Source organism: Tursiops truncatus, chromosome 18, assembly GCF_011762595.2.
Source record: "Tursiops truncatus isolate mTurTru1 chromosome 18, mTurTru1.mat.Y, whole genome shotgun sequence".
Lineage (NCBI taxonomy): Eukaryota > Metazoa > Chordata > Mammalia > Artiodactyla > Delphinidae > Tursiops > Tursiops truncatus.
Window position 1 is genome coordinate 16,897,389 of NC_047051.1, and position 18,752 is coordinate 16,916,140.

General features: G+C 43.8%; 1 pseudogene; it reads left to right on the forward strand.

Annotated features, from left to right (window-relative positions):
- Window positions 1–18,419, forward strand: LOC101324239 (mitochondrial import receptor subunit TOM20 homolog; annotated as a pseudogene).
- Window positions 18,420–18,752: the final 333 nt, after the last annotated feature.

The window sequence follows — 18,752 nt, forward strand, 5'->3', positions numbered from 1 at the left end:
AGAACACAGAAAACTCTCATTCCCTGGGGCCGTACATCAAACCAGCACTTGGTAAGCAAGATTCTAGATATTTACAGACCTGACAGGCCTACAGAACAGATCCCTGACTTTTTTGTAGCACTTTGTTCTCTTTTAAACTCTGCCATTTCAATGATGGCTCTCTGGAGAATGCACCATTATTTGGTTTTTAACATTGCCTACGTAGCCACGCGTTAAAGGGGGCAAAGACTGGCCAGCAGTCCTGGACTCTATTACAAGGCCCCATGAGGCTCTCTGTCCTCTGGCTGTCTGAGGAGTCACCAGTGACGTCAGCCAGATAGCTGCCACCGCTCACAACCCCAGGCTGCTGAAATGAAAAGCGTCCCCACTTTCTCCTCCTTGGCTGTAGCTGGAAAATTTGGAGTCTCTGGGGGTGGGGAGCGTGGGGGGAGAACACAGCCGAGAAAGCCAGTCAGCAGAGGGGGGCAGTGGCACCAGCGATTCATGTCTCTGTGACTTGCCACAGACACTGTGGGCATTGTTTAAAATCACACAGCCCTCAATCTTATTAGCTGCCCAGCCACTTTTCCACATTAATCATTCAAACTGACGTGAGTAAATAATACCACATGTGGTCGTGATGACAGTTGTCTCCATAATGTATTCGTCTCATGGTACTCATGGTTTTTGCTAAAAAACAGTGTCAGTAAATGACTTTAGAAAATTCCGCCGTCAGAATAACCGGCTGTCTTTATGAGCAGAAGTGTAACACCTTGGAGACTTATATTGGGAGAAGCCGAAGGCAGGTGAGAGTGGTGTGTTGTGCTCTCAGCCTAATGATGCCTTATGACTCTGATAAGACATAGAAAAAATTAATAGCACTCAGAGTCCCCAACCTGTGCATTTCACACGCACGCGTGCTGCCCCACTCCCAACTGTGTCTGTTACGAGCATTTTTGCACAATGCTCAAGCAATCTTTGTTGAAACCAGACGTAATCCTTGGGACAAACACGTCCTTCCTTCTCATCTTCCTTCCTTCCCTTCTCAAATACTGAGCACAGGGTTTGTGCCTAGTTTTGTGCTAGATGCAGGAGATCCCAAGAGGGAAGGCACAGTCCTGGTCCTTGAGGAAGAGAGGTTGGTAGGGTCTGGGGAGAGGATACACAAACAAACCAGGACCACACAGTGAAACGTGTACATCAGGTTCAAATCCCAGATGAACATTATGTACAAACAGTTGAAAAAATGTAGCCATCTTTGTGGGGGTCATGACGTCTTTTGAAATGAGTAGTCTCAAAAGATGTAGGTTGAAGAAGTGCGGGAGAAGTGTGGCTGGGATGGAAGAGCGCTGGCCATCAAAGACACAGTGAAGGTGCAATGCCAGTGGCCAGTGGGTCTGGGACTTGGAGCAGAAGACAGAGGCAGCTTTTTAGGGCTGGGCAAACATGTGGATCAGATTAAGAACATCCCACGGAAATTTACATGCTTGATAGATTAAGGTCAAAACCATCCTTCCCAGTTGATCCTTGGGGGTTTGGTTGAGGCAAAGCTTAGGAAAATGTTCCCAAATCTTGACTAACCATCAGAATCACCTGAAAACATTTTTATAACCCTACCTTGGACCTGCTGAATCAGTATCACATCAGAGGCCTCGGGAATCTGTTTTTGAAGAGCTAGAAACTTATCTGGAAGCTGCCCTGCAGAGTAACCACGCTGACTGTACTGAGACTGCCAGCTAACCTGTAAGAGTCGACTGAGGAGGGGGCTGAAGCCCAGCCAGGCTTCAGCCTAGTCATGCCCACTGTCAGGAGAGAAAAGCTTCCGAGGCATTAACCCTCCAGTGAGAACTGTTAGTGTTTGTTCCCTCAAGAGTAATTTGAGAAAGAGAGAGACCTGCCGTCTGCAGTGGTAGACATTCAGGAGTCACACAGGCAAAGGGGACAGCATAGGTTTAAGACACTCGAAGTTGGAAGAGGCCATCTAGGCTATGCCTCCACCCAAAGAGAAGTCCACTCAACAACGTGCCTGCTCAGTGACCATTCAGTCTTTGCTTGAATACATCCAGAGACAGGAAGCTCACTACCTCAAGAGGAAGCTTGTTCCATTGTGTTACAGCTCTTGCTGAGTCAAAGGAAAACAGGAAGAACTTGTGTAACTTTTTGCAACTTCTCCCTTGCTCTTCCTGCTGATATTTTGAAGAACATACCTAATTTTTCCTTCAACTATTTGAAATCTCCTATCAGATGCCCCAAATCTTTTCTCACAAGTCAAACTTCCAGACCTTTCCACTACCCATTTTGTAACAGGTTTTGAGACCTTTCTACATGTCATGGCGCTTTTAAATCACAGTACGTAGGTCCTCCCCCTCCCCCCTCCCACTGAACCAATACACACAGAGGGCTTCTCTTGCCCATACCCAGCCCATGGTTACAAAGACAAGGAAGTCTCTCAGGCAGCCTGGGCAATGCCTCTGAGGTGGTGGAGAAACTGAGGTTCCATCTTCTGTCCTCAGCCTTGTCAGGACTCTTTGGGGAAAGAGCCTGAGCTCTTGGCGCTTCCTGTCATCATAATTACAGCAGACACGTGGTATAAACCTCTCTTTCTCCCCAGAAGGGCAGTGAGCCCTTCTTACCAGAGTGCTGAAGGGGTCAGACTCTGTTTCTCAGTCCAGGAGTCTGGACATTTGGAAAAGAAAAAGGAGCTGAATAAATAAGTCTAGTGACTGCTTTCCCACCCAAGGCTCTGCAGCGAGCATTGGCATTTGGCGTCCTCCAGTAGCACTGCTCTCAGTCTGCGTGCAGCCCATTCCATGGTGACCCTCAGCCTTACAAGCAGGGTACAGCTGCAGGACAGGGCTTGGCCTCAGAGCTGGGACAGGGTGGTGACTGGCAGTGAGGTGGAAGTTAACAGAGACACCATAAGTAAGCCACAGCCCAGGTTCCTAACACTGGCTTTCTGAGAAAAAGGAGATAGACCCATCTCTCTCTTGTCACTTTCCTCACTCCCCTGCCCCCAAGTGGCATCGGACCTATTTTTGAACACAGGACGTGAGGAGGCTCAGACCTCACAGCATGCTTTCTGCATAGCTCATCGCACAGGGAATCTGTATCGCTCCAGGGACAGGGACCCCAATCGGCTATTCACACAGATCATCTTGATCCTCTGCACCAAATCTTGTGCCTTGGGTTTAGAACAGAGGGGCCCCACTGTTAAAGCGGGGGTGGGTATCAGAATCATCTGGGGAGGTGTCTGAAAATATTCACGGCTTGGGGGAAATGAAGAGGGTTTGCACTGCAGATTTCGCGCGTCCCCTCTTGCTGTGGAGGAGTGTGGACAGGCACACACAGTATAAGTTGACAGACCTCCCCAGCTGACTCGTACTTGATGAGAACTGCTGGCTTAGATAGGACAGCAAGTCAAGTCTAAAGTCACCTGTCTCTCACTTACATGAAAGCATACAATGAAAAGTGTCACCATCTCCAGGGCTAGAAAATCCCTGGAAGCAAACACTTGAAGGCTACCGGGACTTTCCCCCTTGACTGCATGCATCTTTCTCTTTCTCTGCGCTTCCATTAGCCTTTCTGGTCAGCTTCATCCCCAAGCTGGGCACGTGGCTGCTGAAGTGTTTTAAGTGTTCAACTCCAGAGCTCCTGTTCCAGATTAGGACTGAAGTTGTTTCTCCAGCAGCAGTCTGACCTAAGGCTCTCCCCATGTCCTTCTGCTTGCCTTGAGGTCTCATAAGCCCCTTCCCATCCCGCCCAAGCAGAGAAGTAAGAGCTGGTGTTGAAGAGTAACAGAGACTTAAGCTCTATGGCAGATGCTGTGAGCTGGCTGCCCCACATCCATTCCCCTCTCTTCCTCACTAATAAAACCCCAGATTTTGTTTGATGTTGAAGCTAGGGATGGCCATGGAACAAAGTTCTGGTTAATGTTATACAAGCTGAGGATTTCTGGGAAAGTTGTTGTTTTCCTCATGCTTCCATTTCTTATTTCTACTTCATTTTCTTTCTGCTTTGGAAAGATAATGTGTAATCTGGTGGTGCAGTAACCATTTTGCAACTGTGAAGCAAAAAGCTTGCAGATAAAGACCTATGGATTAAGAGTGGTGAAATGGAAAAATGGAGTGAAACTGGGCCCCTGATGGCATTGTTATAGAGCCCTAGCCTGCCCAATCGGAACTTCAATTGTGTAAGATTTCTATTCTCTGTTTAAACGACTGTGGTCAGGGTTTTTTGAGGTCACTCAATTCATCTATTTAAAAATTATTTATTGAGTACTTACTTTGTGCTAGGCACTGCTCTAGAAAAAATGTAACCTCCCTGACTTCATGAAACGTACATCCTAGTTGGGGAGGAAAATAAAACAGTAAGTCTGTTGTGTAATATACGAGATAATCATAGGTGCGAATAGAAAAATAAAGCACAAAAAGAGTTTTAGAAAGTTTAGGGGGAGGGGAATGGAGAGGAAGTTACCTTTTCAGATAGGGTGACCAGGAAAGTTTTCATTGAAAAAGTGACATTTGAATACAGACCAAAAGGAGATGAGATAGCCAGCCTTGCAGGTGTCCAGGGGAAGAGCTGTCCAGGAAAGAGAACAGCAAGTGCAAAGGTCCTGGAGCAAGAGAATGCCTGGTATGTTTAAGCAACAATGATGAGGCCAGGAAAGAGTGAAAGAAGAAGATTGAGATGAAGCAGAGAGAAAACGAGCAGCCACGATAAAGGATCTTCTAGATCATCACAAGGATTCGGCTTCCATCTGGGTGAAGTGGGGAGCCACTGGAGAGTTCAAGCAGAGGAGTGACATGATCTGACTTTCACTTTAACAAGCTTCCTCTGGTGCCACCTTGAGATGGGGGCAGAAACAAGAAGGCTTCTGAAATCATCTATGGAGAAACGATGGCAGCTTGGACTGGAGTGGCAGTGTGAAATGGTAAAGAGCAGTGGGATTCTCGGGACAGAACGGCAAAGCCCACAGGGTTTGCTGATGGAGTGAATGTGGAAAGTGTGAGAGGGGAGTCAAGGGGGACTCAGAGGTTTGGACCTGAGCAAATGGGAGAAGGAGTTCCCATGACCTGAGTGTGAGAGGACTGACTGCAAGAGAAGGGGGCGTGGAGGGTGGAGGAGCAGGCACTCGGCACAGTCCAGCTGGTTCAGGCTCCATTATGGACAGACACGAAGTGGAGGATGTGCCCTGCACTCCCTGAGCCCCCGTTTCTTCTCTGCTTCCTTCCCAGTGAAATCTCCTCTTCCACGTTCACATCTCTGGTGCCAGTTGGTGATGCTGGGGCTTCTGAAAGTGCTGGAATCAAGATTCTGTTCTGTCCTTTCTGTGCTACTTCATAAGGCAAGAAAATGGGCCAGGCGAACATTTCAGCAATGTTTTCAATTAAAAGAATGGAAAAGCTTCTGTTTGCTTAAGATTTCACAGTGAGGTCATGTTTCATAAAGTCTAATAACTCAATGCAAGGACTCTGCTTTTTCTTGGGGGAGAACAGACCCCTGAGGAGTGGTCAGCCGCCAGCTGGGCATGGATGGCCACTCCTCTCACTTGAATAGCCTTTACAGTTACTGAGCATCCTCACGGTGCTTTCATCTAACATTATCTGATTTTCAACTAAATCTCACAAATTCTCTCTAATTTATGGTTAAGGAAACTGAGGCTCAGAGAACTCAGGCCACTCAAAGAAGGCCATCCAGTCAGAAATCAGCAGAGGCAGAATTTTACTTCGAACATTCAGCTCTAAATTTGATTCCTCATTTTCTATCATACATACTACCCTTTATCCCCAGGTGTCCTGAGTTCGGCTGAATTTGTGAAATAGCAGTAAGACTTTTAAGCAGGGACTTTATATAATTCCTTGTGTGGGGGCCGGTGGGGGGATACCTTTGCTTATGTCAGCTGTACTCCAAAGCCTCAGTTTTTCTGTGACTCCAGTGAACAACTGCGATTCGCTTGTTGCAGAGGAATGTGGATTGATTCCAGTGAATAAAAGACAGATTAAAACTGTGACCTAAACGATCTCCTTCATAATGGGGCCGCTGTGCTATATCTTACAAAGACTAGCCAAACTTGTGATGAAAAATCGTGACTGGTCATTACAGAGTATTGAGTAGAGTTCCCTGTGCTATAGAGTAGGTTCTTATTAGTTATCTATTTTATATATAGTAGTGTGTATATGTCAATCCCAATCTCCCAATTTATCCCCCCCCTTTCACCTATATGGGAAAAGAATCTAAAACAGAGTGGATATATGTATGTGTATAACTGATACACTTTGCTGTACAGCAGAAACTAACACAACATTGTAAATCAACTATACTCCAATAAAAATTAATTTAAAAAATCATTATGGGGAGCCCCCCTCCCCAAAGCCCTCCTCCCATCTCCTAAACCCCTTTTTCATTTCCATGGGACCAAAGCAGAAAATATTCTCCCCTCTCTCCTTCTTTCAAGCATTCCCTTCTGTTCTCCACGTAGCAGTGGGATGTGGGAGAATGTCCTCTTATGAAAAATGGGGGTTCAAGGGAAAATAGCAAAGTTGGCCGTGTGTGACGAGGAAAGGAAAGGAGGCTCTCGCCTTTGTCCCCTCCTGATCCTGTAAGATGCCTTCACCACAAATTGCCTGGTTCATTCTTTCTCTTTTTATCATTTCCAGAGATCTTGAAGTCCCACCTTTTGGGCAAACTCCAGGTAGCCTCAGGAAGCATTCTGAGTGTAGGTGACAAGGGGAGAGGTAGGGTGTGAGCCTTCTGCCAGTGGTATAACTGTGCCCAGGCCCTGCCAGGCAGTTTTTGTAAAGGCCCTTTTACTCAAAACGTATTATGAGTGTTTCAAAAACAACGAGGGTTAGAAATAACAAAAGGCAGATGTTGGCTTGTTTTGTGAGAAATGGAATTAGCAAATGAGATGTTCATGGGCCCTGCAAGTGTAATTTAAGACAGAAATATCAAATGTTGGCTTCCAGCCTTCTTGGTGCCTGAGACACTCCCTGGAATTGGATCAGGAGCCATGCGATGCAAAATACCGCACCAACCAATTCATTTCAGGGCACAGGAGGGAGAAAATTAATATCTCTCCAAATTTATTCCAAGATAGTCACATCTGCATGACTCCTGGGACACAGGGATCATTCTGAAGATGGAATCAACTTAACTCATTTTCATGTTGTCTTATGAAGAAATTATACCTGTGGGGAAAGTTCCAGGCTTCCCTTTTACCCTGTAACAGTCTCCTTCCAGGCAGGGTAATATACTGGAAAATAACACTGGACATGGGGTCAGAGCCCTGCCCTGCTCCCTCCTTGCCAGCTTTTGATCCTGGAGAACCATCTCGGCAATATCTGTGGGCCTCTTGTGTATTTGTAGAATGAAGAAACTGGGAAAATGATCACTAAAAACTTATTTCCATCAACTCCACGCTGTCACTTCTTCACAGGCCACTTTATCTGCTTTTATTTATTTTGCTAAGGTTTGCTTTCTCCACGATGAGAAAGATAGGCAAAAGAAAATGGGAGAAAACCCTGGGACTCTTCAGTTTTGAATTGAGCGTCTCACATCAAGCACTTGGATTTTTCAGGACACTTTTGTAAAAAACAACTTAGAAAACCTCCTGCAGGATTCAACATGTTGTTTTCTACTCAGTGGGATAATGAAAAAAATATATTTTATTGACCTGACAACTTATACATTTATAGATACATACAGTTTAGTAGGACTACCATTGGAAAATTATATGAATTGGTACCAGATTACATCTCCTGGGTATCTGGGACTTGGAGCTAATCTCAACAAAGGAATATGTTAATTTCCCTCAATATTCTGGAATCTGTTGCATTACATTCAGTTCCTTCAAGCAGCTGACATTTCCAGGCTCTGCCTCCATTGGTCACTGACTGGTTAGTCCTAGGAAAGGGCTACTTTTCTCCATTAAAATTGGAAACAAACTGCAGTTGCTAAGAACACCGGGCAGGTGGGCACTAGTTCCCTTTACTTCATCTTCACCCCAAGGGAAAATGGGAAAATTCATGAGACAAGTTATGTTATTTATTTGCTTAAGAACTTCCCTTCTGCCATTCCCTCCATATGGTTTATGTTTTCCTTCTGAATTGGTGCTTTCACAGTACAAAACTGCCTTTGTTGAGAGGCAGTAACAGGTGTGTTGTGAGAGAGGGAACGTGTGAGAGAATGGGAGAAAATGTGCATCTGTGTGTGAGAACGCAGACGGCAGAGTGTGAGTTTTGTGTGTGCAGGTGTCCATGTAGTCTAAGGCACGAAGACCCAGTGTGCTCAGGGAATTCCTCAGGAGAATATAGTCACATAATATTTAAGAGCTCTTGGCTGAGAAATCTATGCACCATCTGTGAACACATCCCTTCCAGAGAGATGCTGCAAAACCACCTTTGATTCCTAAGACAGACGAAGCAAATGCATTTCAGCAAAAGAGCTCTGATGAAACTAGCTCAGCAATGTTCACTTTGTCTTGCTTTTCTCCCTAAACAGTGTCTTAGACAAAGCGTGGGCTTCAGGCCAGACAGACTGGACTTGCATTTCAGCCAGGTATTCCTCAGTGTGGGGGTGTTGGGTGATTTACTAAATTTCCCCAAGTCCCAAATTTTTTACCCATAAAAACTGGTAACAATGCCCAAACTCACAGTGTAACTGGGGGAATTTAGTGCCCAGGCACAGTGGTCACTGAATAAATGTTAGTTCCTTTCCCATAAATGCAATTCTTAGACCAGATTGAGCAGAGATGGGAAAAATTCTTCCCATGTGTTCAGGTAGGTAACTGACAAGGTCCAAATTGCCTTCTAATTTGCCAACAAGGTTTTGACCTCTTGTCCTCTGGCATGGTAGAGATGCTTGAGATGTTGCAGTTGCATGTTTTTGCTTTAAGCTCATCTTCTCTCTACAGAACACTGGAATGACTTGTGCACTGCTTTTAAGACACAAAAGCACTCCTTCCGCTCTGCTTTTAGCAGATCCTGACCCCCAAGCTGTTTGCATGGGGATGGTATTGGAGCTGTGGCCAGCCTGGGAAGTCTATCTGGACTGATTCCCATTGTGTCCAGTGGCACATGGGATGGACTGCTGCCTAGGATATGCTCCATGGCAGTGAGACCACACATGACAGACACATCTTTTGGGGAAATGTAAAACCAGGACCCTTTGTTTCATCAGCCCAACAGAGCAAGCCGCTCAATTAGACTCTGGTTGAGAAGGAAGACTTGCTCCCTGCTTTTCAGTAGCCATCACAGTATTGTGGAAAGAGAATGGACTTAGGAGTCAGAAGCAAGTTCAAATCCCACAGCTGCCACTATGATACAAAAGCAAAACAAAATAAAACAAAACACTGATTTAAGTCCCCAGTTTCTGTTTCCAGTTTCCTGCATGGTAATACCCAAAACATCAAGTCGCTATTCCTGAATCCATCAGGAAATCACCTTATGCCATGCCTGGTACAAAGTAAATCGTCAATGAATATCAGTACCCTTCACAAAGCTTCCAAACCCACATGACAGAGAATTATTCTATGCATATATTTGAACAATTTGTTACATGGCCTGTTGGCAGTGCTTAGCCAACCCCAAAGGAAAAACCACTCTGTGCTGACAATTAGGGGAAGAAAGACATTGAGGTAGAAGCAAGTTTTCTCTTTGCTCCAAGAATAATTTAAAAATTTAATAATAATTTCAGCCACCATTTCCTACTTTTGAAGGCAGATCAGCATGCTGTACAGGCTTCTAAGACGTATCTTCGTGAGCTGCCACGGTGGATACTGCAAACCAACCCTCTCTGCACACAGTCTACCCCATCCAGGCATGCCTTCCCGTAGCTCAGAGCTTGCAAGGCTCACTACTGCACTTCCCAGACCCCTAACAGTGTTTCATATGTGAAGCAGACTGCAGTAATCAGATGCAGTGCATCTTAGATTTGAAATCAAGTTATATGGTCACTTAGTTTGGAACCCCTGAAAACAGATTCCTAGACAAAGGTTTGCATACAGAAGATTTATCAGGGACTGTCTTCAGGAACAACACCCAGAAGGAAAAGAGAGAAGCAAGAATGGACCGAGTTTAGAGAAATTGAACTGTAATGTAGTTGTAAAGGGGACTTCAACCAATCCCACGGGTGTTCTGCACTGGGAAGGCCAGTCAGAGGAGTCCCTAATCAGGACGGAAGGGACTAGTATATTGTATCCTGCATCTCTTAGGCAATGGACATAGGCTGCCCCCAGGGACAAGGCACACCTTGGGCAAGGCAGCTCCTGATCGTCAAGAGCGATTTTCAAAGATGGACAGAGCGATCAGCAATCAACTCTCCTGGCAGCTGGGAGGATGTGTGCCTGGGTCCTGAAGGGGGAATGTGGACAGCCCAGAACAGATCCCTAAAGTCCACGACCGAACACCCACTGTGCTGCTCAGACTAACTTGCTTATACTATATTTACCCCACCTGCAAACAGCTTCTCTGGGATTTTGGTTGGCATCATTTCTGGAGAAAATTTATAAAGGAGGTTGGTCAAATGAATACAGTCTCCACTGATGCGGCTGGTTTTAAGGCCACAACTGATACTCATGGTCTCCCTTCTCTACTGCTCCTTCTATGTTCCCTTCACTCCTAGCTATCGCCTCCGCTGCTCTAGATGCTTCACTGTTGCGGTGACCAAATCCTCCTCCCTGAAGCAAGGTCTGAATCCCTGGTCAGCATGCTCTTTCCAGGCTTGACTACTGCACTTGTCCACTGATCATCAAAACTGTACAGGGTCAAACAAAAAGATGTCAATTCCAGTCAGTCTTCAGAATGCCAGAACTGTAGTTCATCGCATCTTTTGTGCAACGACTCGCTACCTCCTTCTGGTGATCAGCGCTAATTGTTCCTAACTGCAGTGATGACTCCTTTCCTTGACTGCTGGTCTTTTGGCATGATGAGCCATAGTGCCTAAAGGTTCAGGGATAGAAAGCACAGATTCCCTCAAGTAGATCACTGCGAGTGTGATAATTTGGGGTACTCGTATTTCTACCCCTTAGTTCCTAGGCACATGCATTCTACCTACTGGGGGCACAGCACCATATAATGTTGGTTGGTTTTGAGTGTATTGTGTCCTAGAGGACAGCATCCCATCTGTGAATGAAGTTTAGCCTTTTTCCACTTCTGTCAGCTGGCGATAGGGGACTCACCATGTGGCCATGTGTGTGCACTGAGCGACACCAGTGCAAGAGTGGTGGATGACACAGGGATTGGGGGTCACTTGCTTGTGCAGCTAATTTGTGTCAGTCCCAGATGCACTACTTCCATCTTACAACAGATTGCTTTTGGGCCACAAACCATATGACTTGGTGGATCTGACAGATGGGCAGCTCTGTCCAGATGGCCACTTGATGCCCATGGTCAGGGCCTAATAGTTTTTCAAATGGAATAGAATATAACTTTATGCTGCAGATATCAATTGCCTTGCTAGGGGCCTAATGGTTCTTCAAATGGAATATAATTTTATGCTGCAGATATAAATTGCTTTGCTAGGTGCCTGTGTTATGATTCCCCTATAAGGATAAATTTCCCCTATAAGGATAAATAAACTCCACAGGGCAACTGTTTCCACCACAGGTATCTCTATTCTAGTGCCCTGGTATTGCCAGAGTGGCCTGGCTATGGTACAGAGACTTGGTCCTGCTGCACAGCCCCTTCCTGTTCTGCCCTTCCTGCTCCACCTCCAGCTGCCCCAGCAGGCAGGCTTACTTAAGTGGATTGGACAAATATTCCAAGGTGTGCAATTTGCTGTGCCCAAAACCTGAAGAGGTCTATCACACACGTGCTTCCTTCTTAGTGGTGGGAAGTACAAGATACAATAACATGCCCTTTACTTTGGAATCGATGCCCTGGTATGCCCAGACCCTAAAAACTGTACTGATATGGGGACTCTGAACTTCAAAGGGTTACCTCCTATCCTCTGAAGCTCATAGACTTACCAAAGCTTCCAAAGTATTTGTGTTGGCATTTCCCTCTGTCACTGACCCCAAGATGTGATATCATTTTTGAATTTACAGTCTTGGCAGGAAGAGGCAAGCAGTTTCAAAGCCTTCCATTTGCCATTCCCCACTATGGTAGTGCTAACCTCCCAGGCCAAGAAACCAGTGTGGAAGATTTGCCAACTACTACATATGTCCATTCAAAATATCCACTCAGGTACCACCTGAGTGCTGGAATCGTAACACAGGCACCTAGCAAAGCAATTTAATGACCAGTAGGTGGGTCTGTGGACCCAGTGATCCACACCTGGACCTGAACTCCATTTATTACCTCTCATATCCAACAGTGGGGCCATGTTGCTTCAGGTACCCAGCTATCAAGGTCAACTTGGAGTCCATGTCCACTAGTTCTCAAAATATCTGAGTATTTTCCTTTTCTCAGTATATAGTTACCCAAGCAAGTAGCTAAAGATCCCTTTAGGGAGGGGCAGGGAGAATCACTACGATACACAAGTACCATGGTGCTCTGGGATCCTGGTGCCCCAGCTTCCTCTTCAGTCAGTGGATTCCAGATCTAAGAATCAGCTCAAGTCTAGGAACTACTTATTGGCGTTGCTGCCCTTAGTCTCCTAACCATCGATTTTTAATTTCTTTTGATTGTATAGATTGAGAAATACCCTTTTTAGCTCCTATCTCTCTTGCCCCTAGGAATGCCATATTCTATTCATCATCTCCACGGCTCTCTATGAGTCAGGCTCCCTGGCGGCCACTCAGACCTTGTTGTTCATTATAATAATTGTACCCACTTGCTTCTGATGGGAAGAAGAAGCTAAACTGAGATACAATAGCAACAGAGGCCTCTGCTGATTCTGTAAGAAATGAAGCAACTGACAAAGGATTAATCTCCAAAATTTACAAGCAGCTCATGCAGCTCAATAACAAAAAAACAAACAACCCAATCCAAAAATGGGCAGAAGACCTAAATAGACATTTCTCCAAAGAAGATATACAGATTGCCAACAAACACATGAAAGAATGCTCAACATCATTAATCATCAGAGAAATGCAGATCAAAACTACAATGAGATATCATCTCACACCGGTCAGAATGGCCACCATCAAAAAACCTACAAACAATAAATGCTGGAGAGGGTGCGGAGAAAAGGGAACCCTCTTGCACTGCTGCTGGGAATGTAAATTGATACAGCCACTATGGAGAACAGTATGGCGGTTCCTTAAAAAACTAAAAATAGAACTACCATATGACCCAGCAATCCCATGACTGGGCATATACCCTGAGAAAACCATAATTCAAAAAGAGTCATGTACCAAAATGTTCATTGCAGCTCTATTTACAATAGCCAAGACATGGAAACAACCTAAGTGTCCATCATCAGAGGAATGGATAAAGAAGATGTGGCACATATATACAATGGAATATTACTCAGCCATAAAAAGAAACGAAATTGAGTTAGTTATTTGTAGTGAGGTGGATGGACCTAGAGTCTGTCATACAGAGTGAAGTAAGTCAGAAAGAGAAAAACAAATACCGTATGCTAACACATATATATGGAATCTAAGGGAAAAAAAAAGGTCATGAAGAACCTAGGGGCACGACGGGAATAAAGACACAGACCTACTAGAGAATGGACTTGAGGATATGGGGACGGGGAAGGGTAGGCTGTGACAAAGTGAGAGAGTGGCATGGACATATATACACTACCAAACATAAAATAGATAGCTAGTGGGAAGAAGCCACATAGCACAGGGAGATCAGCTCGGTGCTAGAGGTGCGGGATAGGGAGGGTGGGAGGGAGGGAGACGCAAGAGGGAAGAGATATGGGAACATATGTATATGTATAACTGATTCACTGTGTTATAAAGCAGAAACTAACATACCATTGTAAAGCAATTATACCCCAATAAAGATGTTAAAAAAAAAAATGCTCTGTAGCCAGGATGGCTCTTCAGAGTTGCCCCTAATTGAAGCAAGGAGGCTGGGTCTTTGTAGCCCTGGAGCAACAAGTCAATGGCGTGGAATGCATTCTTTAGGCTATGCAGCTTCCTATGGCCAAGGGAAATTCTTAGTGGTGAGTTGCAGCCAACATTCCTGGCATTTGCAGGACCATGCTTCAGGACCACGCTTTAGAGCTTAAAGGAGTTTGAGTTGACACACTACAGTATTAGCTACATGTGGGGAGAGAGGTCGATCACAAAGCGTCTATTTTACTTATGTGGACTGCGGTGAGGGCAGTATGATTCTGGAGCCAGGTGCTGTAGCAGCAGTTTGCTGACTGTTTAGCTTTTGATCATGTCAAAGGTGGCAGCTCCCTTGACTTTCCAGTTCTGCAGCGTTGTTTTGAGACATATCCTGAAAACTGAGATCAGAGTCTATTTCTTTAGCCTTCACAATGATTATGTGAACGTTCAGTACTTCTAAATAAATCCCTTCCTGCTTAAACTAGTTCGAGTAGATTGTATGTTCTCAACTAAGAACCTTGAACAAAGTTGGTATTTGATAGCCAGCATCCGTTCTGGTTAGATGGTGCCATGATGTACTGGTCATTATATACATTGAAAATTACATAAACCTTCACCAGTAGAGCCAGGTTTCTAGATTAAAGGCAAAGTAGCTAATATATGCTGTACGCTGAACTTCCCAGGACCCACAGCTCTCTGTGGTTGATTGACATGGGGTTAGTGCTCAGTTTTGGACACTGTGTGCTTATATTACTTTGCTAATTAGGCCTGCAAGAAAGCGACATGAATAGATGACTTTGGGGAAAAGTCTCTATGCTAAGATTTTATGGAATTGTGGTATAATAGGTGACGAATCTCAGTAGCTTTAGTCACTCAGGGTCTCAGTGCTTTAGGAAACCAGGATAATTGGCCAGTGTCATTCAGTATGCAGTCTAAACTTGAAAATCTTGCCTTCTCTTTGTACCTTGGCATTTACTCTTTTCCAAAAGGGGTTTTCGTTGGATTGGAACTGTGATTATTGGACAAAATTTCTCACCAAGCCTTTGCAAAGGGAGTTGGCTTCTCATGTGCCTAGTGCTCCTGGTTTCCCCATTGATCCCTGGTTCAGCCCGCTGGAGCCAGGGTAGCAAGAGCCATTCATGGAAAAAACAGAATGCTACTTCCCTTTAAAATGCAACAACTGTTTTGTGGCAGGTAAGTGGGGTTTTGTTCAGCCCCAGTGCAGCTACTCCAGTGCTGAATCCTCCCAGAAAATGGATTGTGAGAGTTTGGGTCCCAAGTGTTATATCAAGGAGAGCTGCTGCTTCCTTTCCCTTCTCCAGAGTCCTTTGTATAAATCCATCTCTTCCCGATAGCCTTAGATAAACTTAATGAAATATGCTTTGTTGAGAAGCAGGTTTATAAACATGCACACATTTGAAGGTAGAGCCTGCAGAGTTTTGGATATATACATACTGAAGCACAAGAGGATAAACTGCACCCATTTTCTCAAATAAACAAGTATTTTTAAAGCTCATATAACCTTTACCACAGTGTTTTCCAAATGTACCTGAGGATATGTCTGAAAAGTTACCTGGGCTTTTTGTTAGACTTTCAAGTGCTCAGACCCTTTGAATCAGAGTCTCTAGGAGCAAGACCTGGGAAGCTCTGCATTTAACAAGTGCCCAGGGTGATTCTTACCAGAAAAATTTAGGAAACCAATCCCTTCACTATAGCCACCTCTCTGGCCAGTCCTATAAATGGCCTGCAGGTGTCCTCACCCACTTCAGGGTCACAAATGGACCCCTTGCATGGATGAACAAATTGTATGTGCAGAAAGCAGTTGTTAAACAGATCTTAATATTCAAACCAACCAAGGGAACTAATATCAATGTGGTCTTTTTTTTTTTAATCAAAATGATGAGATAAACCTAGGCGGACAATCTAAAAGCAAGTGTGCTGAAATATGACCACTTTATGAAATAATATATTGAACAGTACTAATCCATTACTTTTTCCTTTCATCCAGGATTCTTAGAAATCTCTGTCTTTTTTTCCCCCAATGAGAAATAATTCCGTAGAACATGCACTAAATGCTGGACTGTGTTCTTTGTTGTAAAGGCAGAGAGAAGTGTAGCTTGACAGTAATGAATGACTATGTTACACAATTACTTAAATATGAGTCTTCAGCAAAAATGAAATGACTTGAGGCTTTTCAACAAATGCAGCTTTAAGCTCAGCAAATAATGGCTTGTGTCAAATTTGTTTATTAGCATGGGTAATTTGTTCTTAACTAGACATATTTTACACTTGAAGTAATGTTTTACTAGAACTCCATAAAGCAATTGTGCAATTGATAATAAATATGTCACTACTGGTAAGTAATTAATTCATATGAAGTTAGTTAAAACCATGCTAGCACCGCCTAGAGTATAGAAAAAGAATGCATAAATAACTAAAGTAGTTATAGTCAAATAACAGATGGTGTGAAGAAGTCAGCAATAAAAGAAATAAAGATGTGGACAAAGTGTGCGTGTGTGTGTAATCATAGTTATCAAGCACCTATAACACACCTGACATCATGCCAGACCATTTCCTCAGAACTTTTCAGGGAAGTATTGAATTCAGTTATTATAGATGAGGAAACGGAGGATCTGAAAGTTTAGTTTGTACTATGATACACCATTGATGGAAATAAGGTCTGAGCACAGGTGTAAAGCCGTGCTTTTTCTACTAGTGTTTAGTATAATGTTATACAAGTATGAGTTTTAGGGTCAGATATACCTTGTTTGTGTCCTGAGTCAGCCACTCACCAGATATATAATCTTGGTAAGGAGACCTAGCACCTCTTAGCCTTAATGACAACAGCATCTACTACATAGAATTATTGTGAGGATTAAATGGTAAGACACACGGGAAAAGATAGTATCAATATAACGCCTGGTACACATCAAGCACTAAGTTAGTCAATTACATGGTACCTCCAGGAAAGTCATCACAGAGTAAATAATTACTCAACAGAGTAAGAATTGAGCATTATTTTCATTTACAGTGAGCAGATATTATTTTCTCTCTGCTATTCAGGTATATATGGACTGAATTTAACAAAAACTGATTAAATACAGACTTCAGATTTCTGAAGCAGTCTTGTTTTCGTGAAGTTTTACTTTTGAAAAATGTTTCATTTAATTCAACTCAATAACAATTATTTAAGCATCCGTGTCAGTTACTTCCTTCAAGGACCTCACAGCCTTAATGATTGGGTATAACGTGGTGGCAGGACAGAAGAGGAAGAAATGGGAGGTATATTGAAGGGAAAGAAGTGGAACTTCAGACTGACAGAATAGCTCAGAAGACCTAGTCCTACTTTTAAAGCAGCAAACAGATCCTAGAAAGCCTTACAAACTGATGCAAAAGACACATAACAGTTAAGTGTAGTATCTGAAGAGGCAACACTTAAAACGAGATATAAAGGATGAATAAAGCAGTGGGCCAGGCAAAGAAGGGTGATAAATGCAAAATTTGAAGATAAGAGAGAGCACTGTGGTCTGGCACATCAGAAATGGTAAGTAGTTCCATCAGGCTGGAAAGCATATGGGCTTGGGAGTCAGTGGATAGAAAAAAGACTGTGGTAAAACATTAGGTTACATAGATTTGAAGGAATCAATTCATGAAGAATCTTACATGCCTTTTATGCTCTATGTCTGTGGTTTGTTACTGCAGCTGCCCGTTAGAATCACCAGGGAAGCGGGCGTCGGAACTAACCGGTGGAGTCTGCTCCAAGGGTCCTGAGCCAACAGCTTCTTCGCGGGCCCTGCCGCCGCCGACCCCACTCCTCGTTGGGGAGAAGATGGTGGGCCAGAACAGCGCCATCGCCGTTTCCATCGGGTACTGCATTTACTTCGACCGCAAGAGACGGAGTGACCCCAATTTCAAGAACAGAGTGCGAGAACGAGGAAAGAAACAGAAGCTTGCCAAGGAGAGAGCTGGACTTTCCAAATTACCTGACCTTAAAGATGCTGAAGGCGTTCAGAAATTCTTCCTCGAAGAAATACAGCTTGGTGAAGAGTTACTAGCTCAAGGTGAATATGAGAAGGGTGTGGACCATCTGACAAATGCAATTGCTGTGTGTGGACATCCACAGCAGTTACTGTAAGTATTGCAGCAAACTCCTCCACCACCAGTGTTCCAGATGCTTCTGACTAAGCTCCCAACAATTAGTCAGAGACATGTAAGTGCTCAGAGCTTGGCTGAAGATGATGTGGAATGAGAAACAAATGTCAACATAATAATCTCAATTAAAAAATATTTTTAAAATCTGAACTTGGAAGATGATCAGCTCTGGGGGAGTAAGGGCAAATACGCTTGTTATGGACTGTCCTGCACTGAAATCTACCAAAGTTAATTTTTACTTTGTGTAGATCCATTTGTCGTTTTATTTATTTTTCCCAGTGAAAAGTGTATTTTGATAGAGAGGTTTTCATTTTATAAATACACTCTCGGTTACTGAAATATGGATTTTGTTTATTCCTAAAACGTGCAATTAGAAGGTACATATATAACATCACATTACTTACAGTAAAATGACCCAGTGCTCAGTTTTGAAAGGCCAAAAAAAGTGTAGAAGAAAACTGAAGGAAGCACTTTTTTTTTAAGCTAGTACAGTTTGCTATACATCAGAAAATTGGATGGAAACTTGACTGTGTACCAAAACTGAGCATTAAAATCTTTAAGAGATTATTTCTTTCCATTTAATCTCTTAAATATGTCTAATGTGCTGCTGTGCTACAATAACTTCACCCCCACTGTTGAACTGTTTTGTTTAAATCAGTGGGCCTAATGTGTTCCG